This window comes from Hakea prostrata, chromosome 11, assembly GCF_041222555.1.
Source record: "Hakea prostrata isolate BN-2017 chromosome 11, UWA_Hpros_2, whole genome shotgun sequence".
In the NCBI taxonomy this organism is placed as follows: Eukaryota; Viridiplantae; Streptophyta; class Magnoliopsida; order Proteales; family Proteaceae; genus Hakea; species Hakea prostrata.
The window spans coordinates 9,060,486-9,072,100 of NC_142610.1; the positions used below are offsets into that span (position 1 = coordinate 9,060,486).

The 11,615-nt window shown below is 35.4% G+C and overlaps 1 pseudogene; it reads right to left on the minus strand.

Moving 5' to 3' along the window:
* Nucleotides 1–8,328: 8,328 nt before the first annotated feature.
* On the minus strand, nt 8,329–10,236 carry LOC148999956 (CBL-interacting serine/threonine-protein kinase 5 pseudogene; annotated as a pseudogene).
* Nucleotides 10,237–11,615: the final 1,379 nt, after the last annotated feature.

An 11,615-nucleotide genomic window follows, 5' to 3' on the forward strand; every position in this document is an offset into this window, starting at 1 on the left:
CATCATTGCTAGCAAAGGAAAAAGGGTAGGTGATACTTGTGATATCTCCCCGCCTTTAGTTAGATGTTTGTTTAGAGTTTGATCACACCAAATGTACTGTAGTCTTTGATCTCAACTATTGATATTCAACGGCCGAAATCGAAATCTTGACCAGAATTTTGGTTCCGACGGTCCGAAATGCTGCATGACAATCCTGGACTGAAGCAATTTCATTCGATGACCTGCTGCAATTCAAAAAGAGCAAAATTGCTTCAGTAAATGCACATTGACAGTCAAGTGAAATTTCTGATCGTCGGATCCTAAATTTTGGTGAAGATTTAAACTTATAGTTTACCTCTTTTAAGGTAATTAAAGGTTTGAGAGTTTCATACTTAGCATTTTTGTCTCTCATCCCCATTTCTTTGGATGATGCTACTTTTATCTAAGAAAATTACCTGATCTTTGTTGGATATACATTTCTATAATCTAATCGAGTAAGCTTTGCATGATACTAAGTGATTTATGTTTTATTGCAAAAATCTGCCGGACCCTTTCATATTATTTCAAGTTCGGATCATCTCCCTTGGCAGGAACAAAGCACAATGTGCCCCCCCCCCCAATTGGTTTTAATCACAGAAATAGGAACAAGGTCTACTAAATATATAAATGTTAAAAATTAATCAAATATGAAAATTTAGTGGGCCTTACCCCTTATTCTATTTATTTCTATTAATATAAAGTCTCATTTTCTCCAAAAAATAAAAAATCTCCTCAGCGTTAATCATGTCATTAAAAGCTCCCCTCTTTCTTGATTTTAAAGCTGTAAGTTTCCCTTCAACACTGGATGATATTGAAAGATGAATTCTAAAAAGAGTGTCAATTGGTTTGTTTAGGGCCTATTTGGTTATATGAGTCTGGAGATTTCAAATATCTAGAAATTTCAAATCTGTGGAGTTATAATTTATGAAATTAACTATTTGGTTAACCGAATATGTGGAATAAAATTCCAGCTTTCACACTATGCTCTCGTGTTTCTAAAACCTTCCGTGGAGGCGAGTTATGTCTCAAGGACAATGACTATAGTAACATGCCTAGAAATTCCAGCTTTCACACTATGCTCTCGTGTTCCTAACCTTCCGTGGAGGCGAGTTATGTCTTAAGGACAACGACTATAGTAACATGCCTAGAAATTCTACCTTTCACATTATGCTCTAGTGCTTCTAATACTTGTTCTTTTACAACAATAAAGACAATTGATTACGAAATTTTAAATTTTAAATATGAAAACTTCATTTTCCTTGTAGTCAAAAGAAACCTAAGCCTGCATTGTGAGTGGAATAAGAAAAGAAATTTAGCTTTACCAAGATTATAAGTGTCATCGCAGGACTTTTTGGTTGGCAAACTAAATCTTTTCTACTGTTGATCACAGGACTTTTTGGTTGGCAAACTAAATCTTTTCTACTGTTGAGATAAATGGATAAGAAACCCAGTAAACCCAATAAGCTGAAAAGTCAATCTGCCAAATAAGAACCCACCAGGCACCAGTGTGGCTGAGAGAAAAAAGAAGATATGGCAATAATTTGCTTCTCCAGAAAGAGGATATATACATATGGTAGTGATTTGTTGCATTCTATGGTTCACACGTATTTGGAGTGAGAAAATATAAAAGCCCAAAAGAAGAAGAAGACCCCTGCAGAAATGACTTCAACTAGTGCCCTCTCATCATCCATAGGCTATAAACCTAATAATACATTAAATGGAACCATCTTTCTTATCAATTCAAGTGATAGCAGTGTTTATAGGTGGGGAGAAAAAGACATATATGGTTGTAGATATTGTTAGTGTTTTTCTTGGTGTACTGGGTCCTCATGACTGTGAATCTAACTTTCTAAGGCCAATGCTGTGATTTTCAAGCCAAAGTGACACTTGGTATAGAATTTTTCTTTCTTTCTATAGTCTATAGAAATGATGGCCCAAAAGATAATTTAAAATTTTATTGAGATTAATTTTTTTTATTATTTCTCATTAGAGGGTTCATGTTTTATGCTAAGATGGAAGGGAGGGAGGGGACATTAGCAAGCCACCTATGCATTTTGGGGGTTGAAAGTGGTGGAAACAGTGGGAATGATAGTCGAGATCCGTGGCTTCATTTCTTTTCTCTTTTGTCATTATCAATCGAATCATCACCCATAAAGATTCATAGACTAAGGGAAGGAAAAGATACGTAAAGATAGAGACTCAAACCGGAGACTTTCTTAATCTTATTACTTTTGTATAAGGGACTGTCGATCACTACTGTGCTAGAAACACCATGACAACCCCGCTCATTGTGACAATGTTGACAACACCAAAAAAAACACAATAGAAAGTAAAACCTACAACTATAAACTTGGGATCCACAGGTGGATTTGTTTTTTTTTCTTCCAACCAAATTAATAACTGTCAACTCCTATTCTTTTCCTTTTCTTTTCCTTTTCTTTGTTACAAATGAATGTGAAATCTATTGTTGTGTCTTTTTCTTTTTTTCTTTTTTGGCTAATGGGATTTGACCAACTGGTAACCCTATTCTCATCACCATTTGAATCTGGCAAAATCTTAGGGTTATGGTTTGCCCGTCTTATCAACCTTGAAAAGACACACATACAACATTTGTTTTGGAGAAAATGATAAGATATTATGCAGACGCATTCAGAAATAATAAAAAAAAATTAAGAGAAAGCTGACTTCCTTGCAAATAAGGTTGTGTCCGTTACGTGCCGGATTCTTGGGCCTTGTTTGGATCCAGGGTATTTAGATTTATGTAATCTTGATGCTTTGCATGGGTCGCGCGTTAATATATAGACCTATTTCTACCCCAAAAAAAAATTCTTTGAATTTTCTTTTAATACATTTCAAATTATATGTTACTATGCCTCTATCATTGGAATAAGGGTTAAGCATTAATATAGCATTTATTGTTTTTTCCAAAATTCTGATATTAACTTCCTTCTAATGAATTATGATTACATATGAACTCTTTTAAATACGAGAGAAAAAGTTCTAGAAAACAAAGAAAATTTGAGAAGAAACTTACCCAAAAAAATATGGAGAGAAATTAACAAAATATCACAAAAAAATCAAGAAATCAGCGATTTATATATGAAACCCCAGTGGTATGTTTTCAGTGGCTCAATCAAAGACGAGAAGAGGGCGTTCCACTGCCATGGTTGAAGTGGAGGCTATTCGTGATGGTCTACAACTAACCAGGACTGTTCAGTTATCCAAAATTTTGGTGATCTCAGACTTTCAACAAACTATTCTTGCTCTTTTGGAGCAGCCCAACTCAAGAGATCAAAATTTTAACTTCTAATTTTCATTGTATGTTGTTTCATTTTGTTAACCGAACTTTCAACTCTTTTGAAAAATATAAATTTTTTTATTTTACAAAACTTCATTAAATTCTTTTCAAATTTACAAAAGAACTCCATGTTCATTCAATTCACCTAAACGAAAAATGGAGAGAGAATACTATGATCCCTATGGCATTTCAAATTTACAAAACCCACAACTACCAACCAACATGGCATCCAATGCTGTTGATTACCATGGGGAAGAAACTCCTCCTTCAAAATGGATGAAAAGAAACATAATTTTGATTTAGATTCATTCCTTGATGAGTAGATGATGACTGTAAAGTAGATTTCATCATATTTAAATGATAAAAATCTTGCATTTGCTAGTGGAATAAGAAAAGAAATTTGGCTTTAGCAACTACATATAAATGTCATCACCAAACTTTTTGGTTAGCAAACAAAATCTTTTCATATTATTGAGATAAATGGATAAGAAACCCAATTAACTTACTAAGCTGAAAAGTCAAGCTGCCAATAAGAACACAGTAAGTGTGATTATATATATAAGGTTGATAGGGAGAAGAAGATATAGTTATAATTTGCTTCTCTGTGATTTTCAAGGCAGAATGACACTTGCTATTGAATTTCATTTTCTTTGCATAGTCCATACAAATGATGGGCTCAAAAATAATTTTAAATTTTAAATTATTTTACTATTTCTTAATAGAAGGTTCATATTTTATAATATCAGGTACCGGAAGGGAGAGGGGAAACATCTTCACACCACCCATAGATTTTGGGGTGGAAAGGGGTGAAAAGGGTTGGAAACAATGGAAAAGATAGTCGAGGTCTGTGGCCCCACTCTTTTTCTTTTCTGTCATCATCAACGACCGAGTCCCGACTACTGACAGAAGAGGAAGATACGTAAAAACAAATATTCAATCCTGAAACTTCCTTGATCTTATTATTTTTACATAAGAAGCTATTACCACTATGCTAGAAACGTTATGACAACCCCACTCATTGTGACTACATTAATGACTATAAAATTGGGATCCACATCACAAGTAAGTTTGATTTTTTTTATTCCAAACAATTAATAACTCACAATTCCTCTTCCTTTTCCATTCTTTATTATATATAATTAGTAACCTTATTTAATCTCATCACCTTTTGCTCGTCTTATCAACCTTAAAAAAGTTAAACCAACTTTTGAAAATGAAGATTTCTCTCTCTCACTCTCTTTACATTCTCTTTATTTACTGATACTCACCCCTGAAAGTTCTATCTCATAGTGTTTGCAAAATATTTAAAAATCTTCTACCCAAAAAAAAAAATTTAACATTTGCTTTTCCTTCTTCTATTCTTATATTTTAAAATAACTAAAGTATTTTTTTACTTTAACTGAATATAATAATTTCTTTTTATTATTTTTTTCTGGTGCCATATAATTTTTCTTTTTTCTTTCTTTTCTTCCTCTTCTAAGAATACACACCCTAAATTTTATTTTATTTTCCTTTCTTCTTCTGTAGAGAATTTCAGCATAAGAAGCTAATTAAGAGATTTTTTGATTATTTTCCTCGTGTGATCATGTCTGATTCATCATGTGAAGAGAAACACCAATAGAGCAATGAACTGTTTATCTCAAAAATGCCCATTGAAACCAAAGATTGCCTTATTTTGTTAAAGGAAGCTCTTCCTTCAAGAGATAGTAGAAAAAGTCCTACAAGGAAGTGCTTCGTGAGCTGGTTTTTCTTTCTTTGTTGTTTGGATCTCCTTGATTATATATGTACTTATTCTTCTTCTTCCACTTTTAATCATAATTTAATAAACACAATTAAATTTTTTTTTTATTTACCCATTTTTTATCAGAATCCAACCAAGGAAAACTGAGAATATAAATATTAATTAAAAATAAAAAAATAATAAAAAAAAGATAAAGAAAAATTAAGAACACATCTAATCACATATAATGGATTTCTGAAAAAAGAAAAAAAAATTGCTTTAATTGATTAAATAAATTATAAGGATAAGTTGGTCATTTTAAATTATCAAGAAAAAAGAGAAGAGTTCACTTTTTTTGAAGAATTAAAGGTAAAACTTTTAAGAAGCAAAAGATAGGGGAGAGAAAAAATTTCAAAAGAAAATATTGAAAAAGTAAACATAATAAGTCTACAAATACAGGAGGAATATAATATATGTAGTTTTTGCACTCAATTTTATCATTACCTACTATTTTTTAAGTTTTTGCACTCAATTTTATCATTACCTACTATTTTTTAGTTTAAATGTCATTCAATTATGAGAACCACATGACTTGTTTAAGCTGATAGTGCCCATCACCGTTGCTCTCCTGAAAGAACACTTGCAGGTCAGATCCAGTTCAGGGCGTATTTGCAAGAAAGACAACTTACCATTATTGCAGAACCAAACAAAGCTTATCAACAATAATTGCAGAAACAAACATGGCTTGTCTTCAACTAAGCATGGGAGATTGAACATTTAAAGAATCCAGCTTTGCAACTAACAGTTGCCATATACCTGTCGTGATTCTTTCTAAGATAAGATGTTCAGAACAGAGGATAGCAACAACAATTAATAACCCAGATCATTTATCAAAATGATCCTGGGTTTGTTTTCTCCATGTCAAAACAAGCTCACCTGCAAAAGAAATTTGGATTAAAATGATTTATGTTAATTGAGATGCTGTCATTTATTTTGTTTTCCTCTTTTCCTTTTTCTCAAATTAATGTGGACATTTGTTTAGACAAACATCAGGAAATCACTGGGAAAAAAAAACTTACGAAAACAAAGAAATTTAACGTAACTCACACACCAACACAATGCGCTATAATTACGGGCAGAAAACTTTCCTCATGTTAAAAGAAAGATTACAATGATCTCTCACCAATCGCTAGCACGACATTACAAAATACTCTCATTTAAAACCCCAAGGTGAAAATTTCCAAGTTATACGCCAACTCTAAAAGAAAACTTTTTTTGGGAGTAAATATTCAGCAAGAAAATTTAATGTACATATTTATATAGAACTCTAATCGGGTAAACTAGTCAACCCAAACCCTTTGTTTTTGTCACAGACTTTAGAAAACGGGTCATTTAGGTCGGCTACCAAAATATATAATAGAAGAAAAATCTGATGGGAATGCAAAGATTTGAGCAGCATGACTTTTCTGCTGCATGATCTTATCCAAGAAGTGGAAACCTATCCATGGTTTGTTAAATAGTCCTTTTGAGTACCCAATAACTTACCTGCAATACTTGGCATGTAGGTGAATGGGTTGTTCTACAATGCTAAACCATCTCAATCGATTTCTCTGTCTCCTGTCCATGCTGCTTCTCATTAGCTTGCTTCCAGCATATCAACAGTATAAAGATGATCCAGATCATCAATTTTAACCTCTTTCATTTGAACAGAATCCACAAAAAATATATTAGTTTGCCATATCTTAATCTTTTTCACTCTAAATCACTATTATATAATTCTCCCATGCATAAGATAATGTTTATGGTGACCTAAGTATAGGATCTCTCCCTATCTCTCTTTCTCACACTGGGTAAGATAATGACCAACCTTGAAGAATTTCTAAACCTAACACTGGGTTCCGAAGGAAGAAAACAAAAACCACAACAAACCACTCCCGCCCCGGCCAGCATCCAGGAACTTTGGCTCTCCTCCCCCCCCCAAGAAATTAGAGATTGATTCCTACATTATGGATCCACTGATAAAAGAAAGTGAGAACCTGCATAGGAGGGGATGGCAGAGGCAACATAAGATAATGTTTATGGTGACCTAAGTTTCTAAACCTAACACTGGGTTCTGAAGGAAGTTCCAGAATCAGAGGTTCCAAACCTAGGGAATATTCTAAAACTATCTTATTGTTCCTTGGATATCCCACAAAACTATATTATTCTTCGTTGGATATCCCACTCTGTAAATTATAATTCATTAGAAAATTTCGGAACACAGATGCAGGATAAGCTAAGAAAAACTGAGATACTAAGCAATTTTCAAGACCTAGAAGGCTAGAATCCATTCCCAAAGAAATTTACTAAAATACTAAAAACAGAGTGTTGTGATGTCCAACCGACAAATACTCATTTAGATGATATCAGCCTTCAGTTAGCAATTTGAAACTCCATCATTTGACCAACCTTGAAGAATTTTCTAAAGCATATTAATGCTAAGTGAGAATTCTTCAAAGGTTGTCATATCAAAGAGTTCTAATTTTGCTGCAATTAGTTGCCAGAATGCATATTCTCAATCCAGATTCCACAAAAAGTTGATCTCCATAGATTCTTCTCTTGTACCTTGACTAACTCCGTCTGACTTATTCCTGTCGTAAAAAATCACTTCTGAGAAGCAAGAATCCAGAGATGGCATCATTATGAGCTAGCAGCAACTCAGAGCATCTGAGACCATTTTATTTTCTCAAACATCATCTGAATCCAATAAATTTACAGAGCCACAGAATCTAAATCTAATCAACTTCATGAGTCCTATAAAACCTTCACCAATTGATTCTGTCAACGATCTGGGTTCTCTTTGAAAAACAGTTCTAGCCAACAGATATTCTTGAGGTCTCCTCCGGAATTGTCACAATCTGAAAAGCAAAATTTTCTTCAAGATAGAAATTTGGGCTGAAAGTCATATACCCCAGCATCTTCTTTGGTTCTTCTGGGTCAAAGACCCAAAAAGAGTATACTTCTCTCACGTTTTTCAAACTCCTCAAAGAGGATCACAACAGCAAACGCAACAAAGCCCAAATACAATTAATCAAAACCAAAGGATCACATGTTAACACAGAGAAAAGGTGAGAGAGAGAAAGCAATGGATTGACCAAAAAAGAATTTCATATACATACCAAGAGAACACTCTGAAAGTCAAATTTACACAGCAGATTCGTCTCCTCTCTCTTTTGGCTATTGCTATTCCAAGTTTCAGCAGCTACCCAATTACCCATACCCCTAATATTTACAAAAATCAAACTCCAGGAAGAAGGCAAGAAAGCAACAAAATTATGGAACACAGGAACATAAAAATAAAAACAAAAACAAATCTAAAAGAGGAAAATTTTGAGAAGCCTGATTAGAGTTTGGGCTTAGGGTTTTAGGGTCGCATTATTACTTCAGTTAACCTCCAGTTGCTCTAATCTTAACTGTTGCTGTACTTCTTGTTGTTGTTGTTGATCCTTGTTATCGGTATCACCTTGCCAGCTCCAAACGATGTCTTTGAGTGCAGGCCTAACATCTTCCTGGCAAAACTTAACATACTCAAGCGAGTCTCCGGCAGACTTTGATAACTCAACGAGGGCGACACCCGGCGCCACCTCAAACACCTCCGCCGTTACCAATAGATTCCCTTTACGTCCTTCCTCCAATCCCTGCATCTTCACCTTGAAATCTTTCACCTTCATTATTCGAAACTTCAATTCTTTCGCCACAGATTCCAACTTCGCGATGATCGCTGAAGCCGAAAACTTTGATGTAAATATCGATCTGGATGTCCTCTTTTTCTCAAACAAGTTTGACAAATCAAACCCAGATGCCATCGACGATATAAACTCGAAAGCATTAAAGAATGGTGGCGAAGGCTTTGAAACCGAACCCTCTTCTGCCTCTGCTGGTGACTGTTCTTCAATACAGTGCGTGATAGGATGGGTGAACCCTTTCTTGAACCAGGAGGTTTGCATTATCTCTGGAATCGTTATTCTCTTCTCTGGGTCGGCCACCAAAAGCTTCGAGATCAATTTTCTGGCATCAGATGAGAACCATGGAGGAAACTCGTACTCTGCTTTGAACACCTTTCGATACATCTTCATTAGATTTTCTTCCTGAAAAGGAAGGAACCCAGCGAGGAGAACATAGAGAATGACCCCACAGGACCAGATATCGGCTTTCGATCCATCGTAGCCTTTCTTCCTCAAGATCTCTGGAGCAACATAAGCAGGGGTTCCACACTGCGTGTGAAGCAGACCATCGTGAAGTAGTTGCTCCGGTAGAGCAGAGAGCCCAAAATCAGAGATCTTGAGATTCCCGTTCTCATCAATAAGTAGATTCTCCGGTTTGAGATCACGGTGAGAAACACCTCTGCTATGACAATAATCGATAGCACTGATTAATTGCTGAAAATACTTGCGAGCGACGTCTTCTTTAACTTTCCCTTTTGCAACTTTCGCGAAAAGCTCACCGCCTCGAACGTATTCCATGATGAAGAAGATCTTACCCTTAGTGGCCATGACTTCTTTAAGCTCCACAACGTTTGGGTGACGAACCAGACGCATAATAGAGATCTCCCTCTTGATCTGCTCCATGAGACCACCCTTTTTCACCTGATCTTTGTTGATCACTTTAATGGCGACGCTGTCTCCAGTTTTGAGTTCCTTGCCATAGTAGACCTTGGCGAACGTCCCTTGCCCCAATAACCTACCCATCTCGTATTTCCCAAAAATAATATTCCTCGTTCCATCACTCACCTGAGAGAGATTCCCTGCATTCCCCTGCTCTCCGTGCTCCTCCATGGCCATAAATACCCAATTTCCAGAACCCAGAAGATAAAACAAGAAATCAACAATAAAACGAACTGGGTTCTCTCATGCAAGTGTGTGGAATCCAAGACAGGATTGCAGAGATGCAAATAGCCATGGCTGTTTCATTTGGGTGAAAGAAAAAGAAGGGCCTTCCTCAGAACCAGACACTCATCAAACAAAAGTGAGAAGCGAGAGATTAAGTATGTAATTGAACGAAGGCGGTGGATGGTAGGTACTAGAAGAACAATAAGAGAGAGTGGAAAAGAGCTTGGCTTGTCGCCATTTGAGCACCTGGTTTTCTCTTTCTCCTCAAATTTTCTAGTTTCCATTTATAGGCATTCAAGGGAATGGCCATGCCATCAGCACACAGGAATGAAAATTTGGTAGACAAGGTTAGATAGGATAATATCATGTCTTTATTTTACAAAAGAAGCAATACAAAACTGACAGATGGCTGTAACTTGGGAGCTTGGAATTGCTTCTTCTCTATAATTGGGGGTTACCATGGAAGGGGAAAGATTCTGTGTGTCGCCCTAAAGTAGGTGGGTCCATAAGAGGATGGTGATGGTGTAACATCCTAATTAGGTGGGCCCAGATTGGGTGTGCATTTGTTTCTTATGATCCTTACTAAGCCAAGGTTGGAAATGGTGCTCAAATCTATAGTTATTCCATTCATGTGATTGTAAGTGTATTTGGATAAAGAGAGCTTTGAATTGAGCACTAAAGTTTACTTTGGTAGTTGTTTTACTTGGTGGTCACTTTCTTGGCAACTGTAAAAGTCTATAGATTTGAAGTTCTGTTAATCTAACCGACATTCATTCGGCCACTTTAATAGACTTGTCCTCCCAAACTGCTTCATTAAATGCGTATGTCGGTCCATCGGATTGAGTTTCAGTGGTCGAGATCGAAATTTCGACCGAATTTTAATCCGATAAACCAAAATGTATTACGTGACAGTCTTGCACATTTAATGCGTTGAAGGAAGGTCCGTATTATACTTTTATACTTCTTTCATTTATCTTCTTTTCTTCTTTTTGTTTTTTTTTTTTTTTTGTTCGAATCTTCTTATTGTGTGTTTAAGAGGAGAAGTCACTTCTCAATATTAACAAGATGGACCAAAGATAGGACCTCTTCTTAAATATTAATAAAAGGGATAATGAGAGCAATCCTATAACCTAGCAGACAGAGAATTGGTTGAGCCTTTTACCACTTTACTAACTCACCATTCGCGTAATTATGTAACTATGCAACAGGTTCGGCTCCCAAGGTAATTTTTATCCATTAAATATTTCAAATCTGAAATGTTCGGCTCCCAAGGTTTTTTATCCATTAAATATTAAATTTGAAATTAACACGTGAACTATAAAACAAAACAAATAGATGAAAATTGCATTTAATAGGTGAGAGAATGAAAAATGAAAAGACATATTGCATGAAGTTCACACAAATGGATCAAAAAAAGGCTAAATGCGTGGATTTGAAATTTTTGCATTTTCTTCATTTTGTCACAGTGATTGCAGGAATGAAGTTTAGTATTTCCGACGATGGCTCCAGCAAACTAGACATGAAGTTTATGGGTTTCTATTTTTTATGGTGGTTCCGGCGAAGAAAAGCAAAGATAAAGATTGGATACTGAAGATCATCTCTTTCTTTTTTGAATTTTTCTACCTCTGATTTCTCAAAAGCAGAGTACCTGTTAGCGAGAAAGTCCTAACCTCTCTCACCCTAATAGCAAAAAATTCAAGTTCTTCGCATG